This window comes from Chiloscyllium plagiosum, chromosome 23 (genome assembly GCF_004010195.1).
Source record: "Chiloscyllium plagiosum isolate BGI_BamShark_2017 chromosome 23, ASM401019v2, whole genome shotgun sequence".
NCBI classification, from domain to species: domain Eukaryota; kingdom Metazoa; phylum Chordata; class Chondrichthyes; order Orectolobiformes; family Hemiscylliidae; genus Chiloscyllium; species Chiloscyllium plagiosum.
Genome location: NC_057732.1, coordinates 39798304 through 39813966, shown reverse-complemented (window position 1 = coordinate 39813966; position 15663 = coordinate 39798304). Strand labels below are relative to the sequence as shown.

At 40.0% G+C, this 15663-nt stretch overlaps 1 protein-coding gene across 1 annotated transcript in view; it reads left to right on the top strand.

The window, feature by feature from the left end:
- ube2h (ubiquitin-conjugating enzyme E2H (UBC8 homolog, yeast)) overlaps positions 1 to 15663 on the top strand; it is a 70311-nt gene that overhangs the window by 14089 nt on the left and 40559 nt on the right. Inside the window, exon 2 of the mRNA XM_043714009.1 lies at positions 8307 to 8381. The gene's annotated coding sequence lies outside the window, so the exon portion shown is untranslated. The remainder of the gene's footprint in view (positions 1 to 8306; positions 8382 to 15663) is intronic.

The window sequence follows — 15663 nt, the reverse complement described above, 5'->3', positions numbered from 1 at the left end:
GGTTTTACAACCTTGCAAGTTTCACTAATTTTTTTGAAAGTAAATTGGTTAAAAGACAAAAAGATCTCTTCACACTGCTATTACTGCAGGTAATGACAAAGATGTCACAACTGTAGGCCTTCAGCTAAGCAAGCCCACCTGTTGTTTTATAACTGTCTATATTCTGAATGTTATAGGCTCAACGTTACTTTACTTGCATTTGTCCCTGTTGACTTTGCTTCATTAAACATCCTTTCTTTTGGTTCTTGGAGTAAATTTTTGTTGCTGTCTTTTAATTTTTATCTTGCACTCTTTAGTCAATAAACAATAGACTGATATATTCATTAGGGCTTCATATATTTTGAGTCCAAGTATCCGAGGCAGTGTGAAGCGAGCAGATGGATTATGTAGAGGCATGAGGTTCTCCTTTAGCCATGCTGCATGTCACGACCTCACTGGGGTTGTTTTGCATCCTAGAATTGACCTTTGTATCCATGAATTGGGTGAAAAAATTGTTCAAAATGCTGGGCTCATGTTTCCTGTCTATCTATCAAAACTTGCATAATGTGCATGTCAGGTGATTAATGGGACCTTGGCTCAGCTCTGATGTTTCATCAGGTTGTCAAGTAATTGGTACCATGGTTAAGTGAGGGCTCCTGATGCCCAAGCCTGCACAGACAGTGACTAACACCCATGGAAAAGTCCCTCCAAAAGTAGATGAATTGCGATGGGAGGAAATTAGCAGGAAAACGGCAAGATGTCAATTCACAAATGCAGGAGAGCCTTTTCATTGTGCCTCAGCAGAACACCAATGCACTTGTAAGTTGAGAGGGGGCATTGGTCATTTTTAAGCCTTAGTTGTTGTGCAGATTAATAATTGAACTCTTAACTTGATTGTTTTTCTTCATTCTGGAGAGATTCCTCATGCTTAACATAGAATAGTAACTATTGAGCATTTGATTTTTCTGTTGTTTTGTTAAAGATGGATTTTACAAAGCGTATTTGCTGAAATGTTATATGATTAAAGTGGATGAAAATAGCACAAGTGAAACAACAGAACAATTTAAAAAAAAACTGAATGAGCTCTTTAAGGCAGAGGTAGCTAGATTCTTGATGAGCAAGGATCTGAAAGATTACTTAGGAAGTTAGGATTGTAGAGTAAGCGGATCAGTCATGATCTTATTGGATAGCAGCTCATGCTCAAGGGACCCACTCCTGCTTCTAACGTGTGTGCTTGTGTTGTTTGTAACTCTTTTCTTTAAAAAGAGAATTCACTAAAGGAGTTGAATGATGTCATTAGCTGCCTCTGCAACACCTTTTATTTCCTCTGGCATCCACAGGAAGTTTCAAGATATGATGCAAGTTGGGTGCAGTCGACCTGATATGGTCAGCCTTCTATCTTTTTTGATGCAAAATCCTAGAATTTGCAGCACATTCTTGACTGATGCAAATAATCTGAACAGATCTTGCTTCGAAAAAATGCTGTTAAAATCAAGGTTATAACTGGAAAGCAAATTAAGCCAATGCACCTGCAAGAATTTTGGATGATTAGGGCAAGCCGCTTTCAGTTGCATTGCCCTTTGCTGATTTTACTAGATTTACATCTGGCTTGGAATGAAAGTTTCAAGTATTCATAAGTACTTAACATTCATTTACCCTTTAGATATTATGTAATTACTCTTTAATGCATTGGGTTAAATGAAATCTGCAATAGGAAATTTATGAATTTGATTTGTTTGAATCTGTCAATGGATCTGCAAGTCTTGTTAATTGACTGAAGAATAATACTGCTTCATATGAACAAATTTTATTTTATCCCTGCGATGGTTGAAAAACTTTCATTTTGATGTACATGCTACATAAAGGTTTTTAGAATTAGAATCCCTACAGTGTGAAAGCAGGCCCTTCAGCCCAACAAATCCACACCAACCCTCCAAAGAGTATCCCACCCAGACCCATTCCCCTACCCTATTACTCTATATTTCCCAGAACTAATGTACTTAGCCTACACATCCCTGAACACTATGGCCAATTTAGCATCGCCAATCCACCTAACCTGCACATATTTCAATCTTTCTTTGTTAAACATGGAAAGAGCTGCAGATGCTGTAAATCAGAAACAAAAACAGAAATTGCTGGAAAAGCTCAGGTCAGGCAGCATCTGTAATGAGAAATCAGTTAATGTTTTGGGTTAGTTTTGAGAAGGGGCCACTTAACCCAAAACGTTGACTGATTCTCTCCACAGGTGCTCCCAAACCTGCTGAGCTTATCCAGCAGTTTTGGATTTCAATCATTGTTTTCAGTATTAAGCCAGCTTCCAAATGCACCCCATCACTTCCCATGCTTCACTGTAAAACCGCATCTTCATGTTGGACTAAGTCTGCTCTGGGTTATGTACAATTATTGTTTAAGTAACACGGATTGAGAAATGCTCTTGAGGTTCATAAGTTTCATAATTGTTTCAATGTAGATTTTTAACAATCTATAAAATAAGTGCATATGACTGCAATTGCATTTGAATCTCTAAGGCATTTGTGAATGAGCCAAGCCCAAAATGCTCTTATCCCATGAATGAATAAAACAATTCTTGCAACATTGGTGTATTGACATCGTTGTAGTTGTATCAGCTCCATCTCTTCCTCTGGCAGCTTGCTCCATACCTGCACCAGTCTCTGTGAAAAAGCTGCCCCTTAGGTTCTTTCTAAATCTTTCCCCTCTCACCTTAAACCTATGCCCTATAGTTTTGGACTCCGCCATCCTAGGCTATTCACCCTATCCATGCCCCTCTTGATTTTATTAATCTCTAAGGTCACTCGTTAGCCTCCGATGCTCCAGGGAAAATAGCCCCAGCCCATCCAGCCTCTACCGATTAGCTCAAACCCTCCAGTCCCAGCAATATCCTTGTACATCTTTCCTGTACCCTCTCAAGTTTAACAACATCTTTTTGATAGGGTGACCAAAATTGTGTGAAGTATTCTAAAAGTAGCCTCACCAATGTCCTGTACAGTTGCAACATGGTGTCCTAAGTCCTAGATTCAGTTCACTGACCAATGAAGGCAAATGTACCAAATACTTTTTCCACTACCCTGTCTACCTGTGAGTCCACTTTAAAGAAACTGTGCACCTCTAGGTCTCCTTGATTGGCAATACTCCCCATGACCTTACCATGAAGTGTTTAAGTCCTGCCCTGATTTGTCTTACAAAAATGCAACACCTCAAATTTATCTAAATTAAATTCCATCTGCCACTCTTTGGTCCATCCCATCTGATCAAAGTCCTGTTGTAGAGTCAGAGATGTACAGCATGGAAACACACCCTTTGGTCCAACCCATCTATGCCAACCAGATATCCCAACCCAATCTAGTCCCACCTGCCAACACCTGGCCCATATCCCTCCAAACCCTTCCTATTCATATACCCATCCAGATGCCTTTTAAAATGTTGCAATTGTACCAGCCTCCACACATCCTCTGGCAACTCATTCCATACACTTACCACCTTCTGTGTGAAAATGTTCCCCCTTAGGTCTCTTGTATATCTTTCCCCTCTCACCCTAAACCTATGCCCTCTAGTTCTGGACTCCAGATCCACCAACCCTGGCAACATCCTTGTAAATCTTTTCTGAACCCTTTCAAGTTTCACAACATCTTTTCAATAGGAAGGAGACCAGAGTTGCACACAATATTCCAACAGTGGCCGAACCAATGTCCTGTACAGCTGCAGCATGACCTCCCAACTCCTGTACTCAATATTCTGACCGATAAAAGAAAACACACCACTATCTTCACTATCCTATCTACCTTCGACTCTACTTTCAAGGAGTTATGAACCTGCAGTCCAACGTCTCTTTGTTCAGCAGTACTCCCTCGGACCTTATCATTAAGTGGATCAGTCCTGCTAAGATTTGCTTTCCCAATATGCAGCACCTTGCATTTATCGAAATTAAACTCCATCTGCCACTTCTCAGCCCATTGGCCCATCTGGTCAAGATACAGTTGTAATCCTGAGGTAACCCTCTTCGCTGTCCACTACACTTCCAATTTTGCTGTCCTCTGCAAACTTACTAACTGTACCTCTTATGCTCACATCCAAATCATTTATGTAAATGACAAAAAGTAGTGGACCAAGCACCAATCCTTGTGGCAACTCTACTGGTCACAGGCCTCCAGTCTGAAAAACAACCCTCCACCACCAACCTCTGTCTTCTACCTTTGAGCCAGTTCTGTATCCAAATGGCTAGTTCTCCCTGTATTCCGTGAGATCTCACCTTGCTAACCAGTCTCCCATGGGGAGCTTTGTCGAATGCCTTACTGAAGTCCATATAGATCACATCTACCGTTCTGCCCTCATCAATCCTCTTTGTTACTTCAAAAAACTCAATCAAGTTTGTGAGACGTGATTTCCCACTCTGTCATGTTGACTATCCCTAATCAGTCCTTGCCTTTTCCAAATACATGTATATCCTGACTCTCAGGATTCGCTCCAACAACTTGCCCACCACCGACATCAGGCTTCACTTGTCTATAATTCCCTGGCTTGTCCTTACCACCCTTCTTAAACAGTGGCACCATGTTAGCCAACCTCCAATCTTGCGGCACCTCCTCTGTGACTATCGATGATACAAATATCTCAGCAAGAGGCCCAGTACTGAGGTATTCTTTTTTACTGTCCACTACAGCACCTATTTTGTTTGATTATTATGCATTTCAGAAGACTTAACTTTGAGCATTCCAGCAAATAACACTTTTCAGTTGTCCTGCATTTGAATGAAGCTAACCAAATAATTGTGTAGTCATGCATCAAATGTGGCTAATTACACTGAGGAGCTGAAGGGTCTCTGATTAGCTTTGATCTCATTTGAACAAAGAATTACTGTTCTAGACTTTGGAACAACCTGTTCTGATTTTTCTTTTCTGATAACTTTACTTTGCAAGGTCAGTAGTTAGACTTTAATGTACTCGGGCTTGGCTTTGGTATGAAGTTTTATATTGATGTACTTTCATCCTGGTGACTGACATTTTTTGATAGCTCTTTTTCTGGCTGTTGGAAAATTCACAAGTGTCTTCGAGCTTCAGTCTGTCCACATAAGATCAAAAGAGGGTGTTATTATAAAATGCAGTACAGATACTGCTTTACCTGACTCTTTATTTTGCAGGCTGAATGTGGCACAGGTGTTATGTTCTTATTTCTCATTTTAATTTGAATTAAGGAAGGGATAAAAGAGGGGAGCAATTGGCTATTCTTCCCAAACTTATTCATGGTTGTCCAAAAGTAGTTATTCTGATCATTAGTAATTTTGGTTGCTTCTCTCCAGCCCCCTGAAATTTGACCTAGAAACTCCAGAAAGAAGGATATGAATGAGAGGAGTCAGTGATCCAACCTTGAATTTGTCCCAGCTCATGTTTCCTTAATGAGCATAGAATTGAAGTGACCTTTTTGTGGATCAGGAATAGAGGAGCTGCATTTAATCACGTAAATGTAAAGAGCCAGTTCATGGATGTCAGTCTTCAGGAATCTGATCTAAATAATTGTAAGAATGACAACAGAGGAGAGTATGTAGGTTGCTAGCATTGACTATTTGTACAATCTAGACATGGATAACAAAAGACTGCGTATAAACCAGATGGATTTGCTTGCAACTCTTGTGCTGTATGGTATGATAATGACATTGCATTTTGAGCCAAGGAAACTAATGTTAAAATTGTTCGTCCAAAAGTTCAGTGAAGTAGGCAGTTTCTCGGTGCTCCCTTTGAGTGAGAAAGCTCCTGACTCTCAGTAAGGTGATGAATCATGCACTAGAAAAATACCAGTTCATGATGAGTTTGCTGATCCTTGCCAGAACTGTACACTCAGCACACATGTGTTTTGTACCTTGGGTTATGAACGAAGACTCTTATGAAATTATGACTCTGGGCTGTTATCCAGTGATCCATGCTGGGAATGCGTTTGGACATGATAGATTGATCTGGCTGCAGTTAGTTTCTCCTCCTCCACTCCCTAAATATAAATCATATGTCAGTATCATCATAAATTGAATAATGGTCATTTCCATTCAGCTTGACAAAGCATCCACAATTTATATAAGTATAAATCTTCAAAACCATGAGGAATGTGAACAGACGAAATAGGGGCATCCTTCTTCCTATGGGAAAGAAAGGATCAAAAATCAGAGGACACTGGTTTAAGACAATTGTTAAAAGAAACAAAGCAAAGTTAATTTTTTTTCACATACCAAGCAGGTAGAAATTAGAATGTGCTGTCTGACAGTGATTGAGGCAGATTCACCGAGAGAGTAGGATAATTAGAAAATTAATAATAAAATTGCAGGGGTATATACTTGTTATGTGACTGTGAGAGTTCTTGCAGAGAGTCAACAAGAGCATAGACCAAATGGTTTCCTTTTGATGTGTTAACAATACTAAAATTTAAGATTTCTATGGCTGCATAAATCTGAGGAACAAACATAATCCAAAAGGAGGAAGGAAGATCAGTGTGAAAACAAATTGGTCGATTCAGATTGGCTTGGTGGATTCATGGTTTTAGTTTTCTGTCTTGCCTATATAAATAGCTGGCAGTTTGAGGTTAGCCCAATTTAAGATGTGAAAACTTTGAACTACCAAAATATAACACCTGCGACACTAATCTTTTCCTATGTTGTGTGGCTGCAATTGGAAAGCAATATCTTGATTGTGACAAGACTGCAAATTTTGTTCAGTTTGTTCGATTTAACAAAGACTATAAATGTCTGTGGAGTTTACTATTTAATATTTTAAAACAAAACTTCCAAATAGCAGTTTCCACTTAACAGCATTTTTTGTGGGGGGGAAAAAATACAAGCCAGTGTTTGGCCACCTGTTGAGAGTTGGCTCTGGTCTCTTTGCAGAAATCATCCTTTTCATGTAAGGATAATGGAGAGGTCAAAAATGTGTCAAGGGCATAGCAATTCAGAAAGCAGTTTTCCAGTGGGAATATTGAGCTCTGCAGTTTGGGATCTAATTTACTTGAGTGTGGAGAATCCACTTTGGTGAGTGAATAGGCAAATCAAACATTAGTTCCTTTTAATTTTAAAGCATGTTTCTGTTTTTGGAACACAATGGACTGGTGGTGAGCATTGTATTCAGAAAATCAGAATAAGACTTGCCAAAGGTGCTGTGAGTTCAGCCCTTTGATCCATGTTTGGATCATGGTTGTAATGAAGCCAAGGGCCAAGTGGTCCTGGTTGGGGAGCCCAAAATGACTGTAGGTGAGCAGGTTGTTGCAGTGCTTTTGTGACTCAATAAATGAGTAGTTTGGGTGGTAAGAAGTAGAATTTGATTTATCCGACTTCTATGAACATGCTTTGACAATTTTCCACATTATGAAGTAGGTGCAACTGTACTGCAACAGTCTGACTGTGATTTGGCTAAATCTGGAGCAAAACTCTTTGATACTATGGCCAGAATGTTGCCAGAACTTGGCTTTTGTTATATTTAGTGCCCTCTGGTATTTCACCACTTCACATAGTGAATTGAATCATTGAATTGCAACAGATTGCCATCTATTATGCTGGAGGCTCCAGAAGGTTGAGGTGGATCACCTACTTAGTGGCTTTGCCTGAGGATGATTGGAAATGCTTCAATCTTGCCTTTGCAGTGATGTGATTAGCTTCTCATTGATTTTTGGGGATATTTGTGGAGCTTTCTCTTCCTGTTGTTTAATTGTCCCCTCCTGTTCATGACTGGTTGTAGCAGGATTATAGGTTATGGAATTGCTTAGCTGTACATGCAGTTTATCATGTTCTGCTGCTTAGCATGCATGTAATCCTGCTGGAGGTTCACAAGATTGGAAACTCATTCAGGTGTTCCTGTTGGTCTGCTTTCTTGAATTCTTTACAGCAGGGATGATTTAGTTTAGTATCGTGAAGCATATGCTGGCCCATGAAGTTAAGATGACAGTTGAAAGTTCTTCAGCTGATGGTGATAGCGCTCAATGTATAATGGTGTGTTCACTTCTGAGCTGGTAGATGTGTTCTTAGTCTATCACATTTATTGTGAATGTAAGAGCATGCAATTTGAATTCTACATGGTCCCTCCTATTGCTGTGATGGGCAGATTGGTGAGTATGAGGTGAAGTAAAATTTTTCCCTCCTCTTTACTCTTTGTCAGACTGGTACTGCAGCAGATAAGAGGTACTAGACCATAACATTACCACTGAGTCACCATCCCTGGATATCATATTGTACCACTATTACACTTGTTAATTCTGGATTTTTGAGGAATCATTTTATAGTCTTTGCTGTACCACCTTTCTTGTCTGTCACTGAACTACTTGTTTTCTTGATTGTTTAGCTCCCTATGAAGGTGGTGTATGGAAAGTTAGAGTGGACCTACCAGACAAATACCCATTCAAATCTCCTTCCATAGGTAAGTACTTGCATAACAACTTGTTTTGTATTTATGTTGAGATGACTGATCTTATCCAGTGGAGCAGTGGCATTGAGGATTTGAAGGGTCCCCATTATGACTTGATGTTTGTACAGCAAGTACCTAAAGCATGCACACTAGGAAACACCATTGCAGCCGGGTGATAAAAGATTCTTCTCTTGGAATTGTGCCTTGGGATGGCATGGTAAATGTTGACTAAAGATCATCCTCCTGATGACTCAGGCTATGCGCTAGTTGAGAATAGAATTGGCCACGATGCCCTGCTGTGAATGAGCATCCACAGGTAATAGCCACCGAGGCAATGTAGTAGAGTGTGACGGAGTCTCTAGACCATCTATAGCAAGGTATCTGGAGAAGAGAAGGATGTGTAAGGTGGCTCAATATTGTGCAAATGAGTTCTATCCAAGGTAAAATGTAAATACTGGAAGCTCAAAATAGGTAATTGGTGGTAAAAGGAAAAGAGAACTTGTGGAGCCAGGAGTAAAGTTAATTATACTTCGCTCCTCTTAGATGCTTTTGCCTTTTTCTGGAATTGTTTTGCTTTGGGTCTGCTTGATGTTTTTTCTGGTTACGATACTTATCAGAGGTAGCAGTAATACATGGTTATCATCAAAAATGTCCTAAGTTGCTCCTGCTCTGTCACAGGACTTTCTCTGTTAGCAAAACAAGAGCCAAACTTATTTAAATGTATCTGGAATCAAAAGTGTTAAGACTTTGGCTTGGTGAAATTAAGCTATGGCTTTTTGTTTTGAATTGAATTGTGAATTTTCTGCAGTTTTGGGGTTGGGATAAATGCAAGTGGCTAAGCTCTAGCTGTCACCAGGCAGGCATCTGTTTTTTGCCCCTTGTGGTTTTCTCCCTTTTTTCATTTCTCCATCTTGCCAACAATAAGGCAGCCATGCATCTTCAGGTCAACTCTTCAGTGAAATCTTTAATGTTTTGAAATTACAATAAATGTTTTTTTTTCCTGGGTTTCTTTGTCAGCTATTGTTAGTGCACATGTGCCTTAATGCAGCCCATAATTGTTTTGCACCATTGTATACTATGTCCAGAACTGGCTCAGTGGTTTTATTCCAGCTCTGTGCTACTATTTTTTAAGTAAGGTTGTGCTATGCTGTACCTCAACTGCACCTGCAACACAAGAAAGGTGTATAGCCATATAATGAGAGCTACACAGAGGCTTGGCACATGTTTGCCAAATACAAAGCAATTGTAAAAGCACTCTTCTTAGCATGCGTTAGGTATGTAATTGTACTGAGTATCTTGGCGAGGGTCTCCAGAGACCATTTATGTTCCCTTCTGTGCTGAATTGAGATTAATTTTGTTTTGTATTGATCTCGAGGATGAAAGAAGCTGGTTCACCAAATAAAAATTGGGTTTAGTTCAGCAAAATTTAGATTTTCACTACTTGCCAAATATTAAACCATTCCACATTTTTGGTGGTGATAGCTTACAGCTGTTGAGAATTACTTAGGAGAAAGTCATCAAAATGCTGAATAAGAACTTCTTGTGCTTCAAAAAATTGACTTCATTTTTTTCTAATTTTGAAGATTGAGTAATTTGACAATGTTGGCTCTTATATATGTTGGGTTTTAATGTGCCAATTCTTGCAGATAGAATAACTTACAAGTTAAGTAAACTATTGTATAGACATCTCGTATAAATGTAGGTATTATTAAAAAAATTGCGTTAACTCTTCTCAAATTATGGGGATGAACTTGTCTACCAGTTCGTTTTCACATCTGTTTGGCTTGACTACCACTTTATTCACCTCTGCAAGCTGGTACTTTTATGATCCCATAATTCCTATTCATGTTGGGAATTGTTCGACATATTATGCAGTTTTCTTCTAACATTGGTAATGTTGATCAGTGGCCCACCATCTTGCTGAAAAAAAGAGAAAAAGTAAGATCAATATAAAACAGTAGCTGGTTGACACGGACCTTGGGAAGAGCAATCAAAGGGCATTTAGGGATCTACAGTGAGATTCTTAGAAACACTAAAGTAGGGAACAGTACCAGTCTTGATTTCCATTACAGCAGGGTGTAGGGTGAAACAGTTTGCTTGAGGGTTAGGAGAATAATAACTTGCATTGAGTGTGATATCCTGAGGTGCTTCACAGGAGCAACTTAGAGAATTGCATTTGACTATGGAAGGCACAAAGCAGGATGATGAGCTTTTAGTAAGGAGTGTATGTTTGCATGAAAGTAAATTTACAGAAAAACCCAGCTTTAGAGGAATGCAGAAACGTCCAAAAGCTTCTAAGGATAGCGAGGGTGCAGAGAGAGGCCAATCATGGAGAGATTTGAAGACCAGAAACCGTTTGTGTTCGTGTGCAGCAAGACCCAAATAGATTCAAGCTCAGACTGATAATTGTGACTCAATAACCATTTCAAACAAAAGAAAAATCTGGCAATACCACTAACCTGCAAGCTGCACACAATCCAGTCTTGGAGTTATGTTGCCATTGTGATTATGCTGCCTCTTTAACAAGGTGATTTTGTCCTTGGTTGTTTTATTGGGGTTTTTTTTAAAAAAAGAATTTGTACAATCAAAGAGGAGTGGCCAGTTCTCCCAGCTCCGGTTTTATTTCTAGTTTGGCTTTAATAGGCAGTCTGTTCAACGCTGCTGGTCAAAGAAAGCTGCTGGGGGAGAAAGGTTCCCTGTTTCATCAAATGATCCTGGCTGATCTTCCTCTCTTTAACTTCTCTCCTGTAAGAATCTGTATTTGAATTTATCTTTTTGCTAAGGAATGTGTTATTCGGATGTCGCAGGAAATCAGAACTGCTCTTCGTAAGATTGTCGCTCAGGTTTTCATATAGTTCTTCTAAATTGTTTTGTTTGTTTCATTTGGGGGTGTGTAAATAAATTGTTTTACTTGAAGCCAGGTGGTTTGACCAACTGCATCACTCCTGGGATATCCACCTTAAATGTGCCTAAAACAACTAGAAGGTTAGGGTCTGGGCAACATTCTTCATGTTTTGAGGGGGCCAGGTCTGATCCATAACATCATTTTTCACTGTTACTAGATTTACAATGTGAATTTCCGTCACATCACTGTAGATATATGTATATCAGATTTTAAGGTCTTGCATCTTTAAGGCAAGAACAAACGTGGCTGTTTTGTTTTGAATATAATGTAGAGATACCAGTGTTCGACTGGGGTTGACAAGGTCAGAAGTCACATTACAACAGGTTATAGTCCAACAGGTTTATTTCAAATCAAGAGCTTTGAGTGCTGCTACTTCGTGAGGTCAAGTCTTCTAGATTGCATTGAATCAAGAATGGGATTAATCTATTCAGTTCTCAGAAACCATGTTTGTATGTTTGGCTATCAGTTGCAGTTTAACATAGAATATACTCCAAAATCTGGAAAGCAGAGTGCTCAATGATTTCTGTCCTAGCTTTGAGAGTCTCTCTCATCATTTCGCTCTGTCTCATTCTTGTGTCTTGTTTATCTCTAGATGGTCTTTTGCTCTGATTGTCTAATCAATTCCTCACTGACCCCAAGCTTTATGTCGACACATTCCTTGATCAACCAAGAATAACTTGTGGATGCTAACCGATATCCTATTCATGTAATACTATATGCTGCAGTTCCTTTATCTAGTGGAGAGAGCCACTAGCAATTGTCACTAGCAATTTTCCACAAACTGTGTATAAGATCTTGTACATTTGCTTTCACGCAACTCTTTTATTACAAGAGAAATTTCCAGAATCCCAGTGACTGGCTATCTTTCCCATACTGGCCAACTTGTAAGTTTCCCTTTTTACTCTGTTTATTTTTTAATTTAGAGGTATTTATAGTTCAGTTTATATATTTGGTCATTGTTCAGGGACAAGTGCATGACTGCGAATGAGGTGTGTAAGGGTACCCAGAGTGCAAGAGCCTCAACCTATGGTGAACGCAGATCTGAGGTTTTTTGATTGTTGGAATGAGAATAGGGGTTGCAAGGTAGATGAGATAACTGACAATGGCTCTGTGGTGTAGGAAGCCATATTAGTGGAGAACTGTGTAGTCATTGAGATTGACACTGCTCTCTGCAGCAAAGAGCACAAATTCAGGCAGCTGTGTCCCCTGTCTATGCCAGGGTTCAAGCCATCTGCAGAGGGCTGAAGAGGAACTTGAAATGAGAGGGTGAGCCACTGTGGTCCTTGTAGATACTACCAAAATAGGCAGGGAAAAGAAGGATGCATAGTCCAGATGAGGAGCTGGCTAAATGAAGAAACAGAATCTCAAAGCTTATAATCACTGCAATATTACCTGACCCATGTACAAATTGTCATTGGACAAATCAGATGAGCAGTTCAAACTGATGTTGGTTGAAATTGTTAAGTCACTGGCATTAGTACAGTGGTAAATGGAATCTGTAACCTTTTGGATGACTTCCAACTACTGTTAGCATCAGAGTTATGAGCTGTATAACTGGGAAATAGAGGATTTTAAACTAAGTAGTGAGGGCAAGCTCTCAAATTTGGGAAAATATAACGAAGTGTCGACAGGCAAGAGGAAAATTATGGAAAATGATACTGTGACAGGGCACAGTACAAATTAATAAATGTGCAGATTAAGCAAGAGGTTATAAAAAGATAAAAGTTAACTTTGTCTCAAATAGCACCTGAAATGAAGCAAACAATACAAACAAAAATAAATGCAAACGATCTGGTGGTTATTAAAAGGACGTGGCAGCAGAATGGCATGGATTAATACCTGAATATTGAATAGTATAGGTCATCAGTGTAGGCCAGAAAACTAGAAAAAGTTGAAAGGCTAGCTGTGTTACTTAATACAAAGGGGAGGTCTACATTCCGGAAACCAAGGTATGGAAATGTTTTAAGTCGAGATGAGAAATGAAGGTCCCTTAACATTCTCCACAGATGTGTGTGCAGCATAGAAGATGTGATAATGGAGCTTGTTAGAAATGCCTGCAATAATGGGAGATTTTAATCTGCATATAGACTGGAAAAGCCTGATGGGCAAAGGTAGCCTTGATGCGGAGTTCATATAACATTTTTGGAATGAGGCTGAAGGGTGACCTTATAGAGATTTACAAAATTGAGGAGCATGGATTGGCTAAATAGACAAAGTCTTTTCCCCGGGGTCAGGGAGTCCAGAACGAGAGGACATAGGTTTAGCGTGAGAGGGGAAAGATATGAAAGAGACCTAAGGGGCAACTTTTTCACAGTGTGGTATGTATATGGAATGGGGGGGAAAGTGAGGACTGCAGATGCTGAAGATCAGAGCTGAAAATGTGTTGCTGGAAAAGCGCGGAGGTCAGGCAGCATCCAAGGAGCAGGGGAATCGACGTTTCGGGCATGAGCATTCCTGAAGAAGGTTTGGAGGGATATGGGCCAGGTGCTGGAGATTGGGTTAGGATATCTGGTTGGCATGGACGGGTTGGACCAAAGGGTCTGTTTCCGTGCTATATGTCTCTATGTCTCTATGACTCTATGATAACAGATTTAAAAATCCCACAACACCAGGTTGTAATCCGACATGTTTATTAGGAAGCACTAGCTTTCGGAGCGCTGATGAAGGTGCATCCAAATAAACCTGTTAGACTATAACCTGGTGTTGTGGGATTTTTAATTTGGTGCACCCTAGTCCAACACCAGCATCTCCAAATCATGTCTCTTAGAACAGGAAGTTGTGGGAAGTTCGGAAATTGCATGGCCCCAGCAGAAATATTTGTATCATCTATAACCACGGTTGAGGTGCCAGAAGACTGGAAGGTGGCTAATGTTGTGACTTTCTTTAAGAAAGGCTGAAAGCCTGGGAACGATAGACCTGAGAGTCGGACATCAATGGTGGATAAGATGTTGGAGATGATTCTGAAAGTTAAGATTTAGATACTTTTGGAGAGGTAAGGAATGATTTGGGCTAGTCTTCATGGTTTTGTACAAGGGAAATAGTGTGACTTTTTTGAGGAAGTAACCAAAAGGATTGAGGGCAGAGTGCTAAGTGTTATTTACTTGGTCTTCCAACAGTGTGGAAACAGCCCCTTTGGCCCAACCAGTCCACACCGACCCTCCGAAGAGTAACCCACCCAGACCCATTTCCCCTCTGACTAATGCACCTAACACTGTGGGCAATTTAGCCTGGCCAATTCACCTAACTTGCACATCTTTGGATTGTGGGAGGAAACCAGAGCACCTGGAGGAAACCCACGCAGACACTGAGAGAACATGCAAACTCCACACACAGTTGCCTGAGGCTGGAATCGAACCTGGGACCCTGGTGCTGTGAAGCTGCAGTGCTAACCACTGAGCCACCATGCTGCCTTGATAAGGTTCTGCATGATAGACCAGTTTAGTTAAATAGATGACGTGAGATTCAGAGTAAGCTTGCCAGTTGGATGCAGCACTGGCTTGGAGGATGGTGGTGGAGGGTTGTTTTTTGGGTCAGAAGCCTGTGACCAGTAGTGTTCTGCGAGGATCAGTACTGGGTCCATTTTTTGTCGTCTTTAAATGACTTGGATGAGAATATAGGAGATCTGGTTGGTAAGTGTAAACCAAAATTGGTACATGGATAATGAAGAAGGTTATCAAAGATTACAAAGAGATCTTGGTTGGTTGGGTCAATAGGCTAAAGAGTGGTAGACTGAGCTTAATTTGCATAAATGCGTGGTATTGCACTTTTGTAAAACAAGCAAGGACAGGACTGATGCAATTAATAGTAGGGCCCTCTGTATTGTTGTGGAACTGAGACATCTAGGAGTTGAGGTAGATAATGGTTTGAAATTTGGATCACGATGTTTTGCATATTTGCCTTCATTTCTAAGTCCTTTCGAGTATAGGAGTTGGGATGTCATGTTGAGATTGTAGAGGATGCTGGTGAAGCTTCAGGAGTACTGTGTCCAGTTCTGGTTTCCTTGGTGGAGGAAGGATATTAAACTAGAGGATTCAAAATAATTACCAGGATGTTGATGGGAATGGAGGATATTAGCTATAAAAATAGGGTGGATAGGCTGGGACTTCTTTCCACCGGACTGTATAAGATTGAGAGATGAACTTAAAGAAGTTCATAATATCATGAGCAGTATTGATAAGTTAAATAGCTAAGGTCTTTTCCATATGATGGAGGAATCCCAAATTAGGGGGCACATCTTTAAGGTGAGAACTATCTTCTTATCAATCATCTAGTTAGAAAATCTTCAGTGTTCTTAATGAGGGGATTGGCACTAATTGCATTTTGAAATTATTCATGTCTGTTGTTGGTTTCCCTTCAAGATATACATTATCAATTATATCATAATTTTGG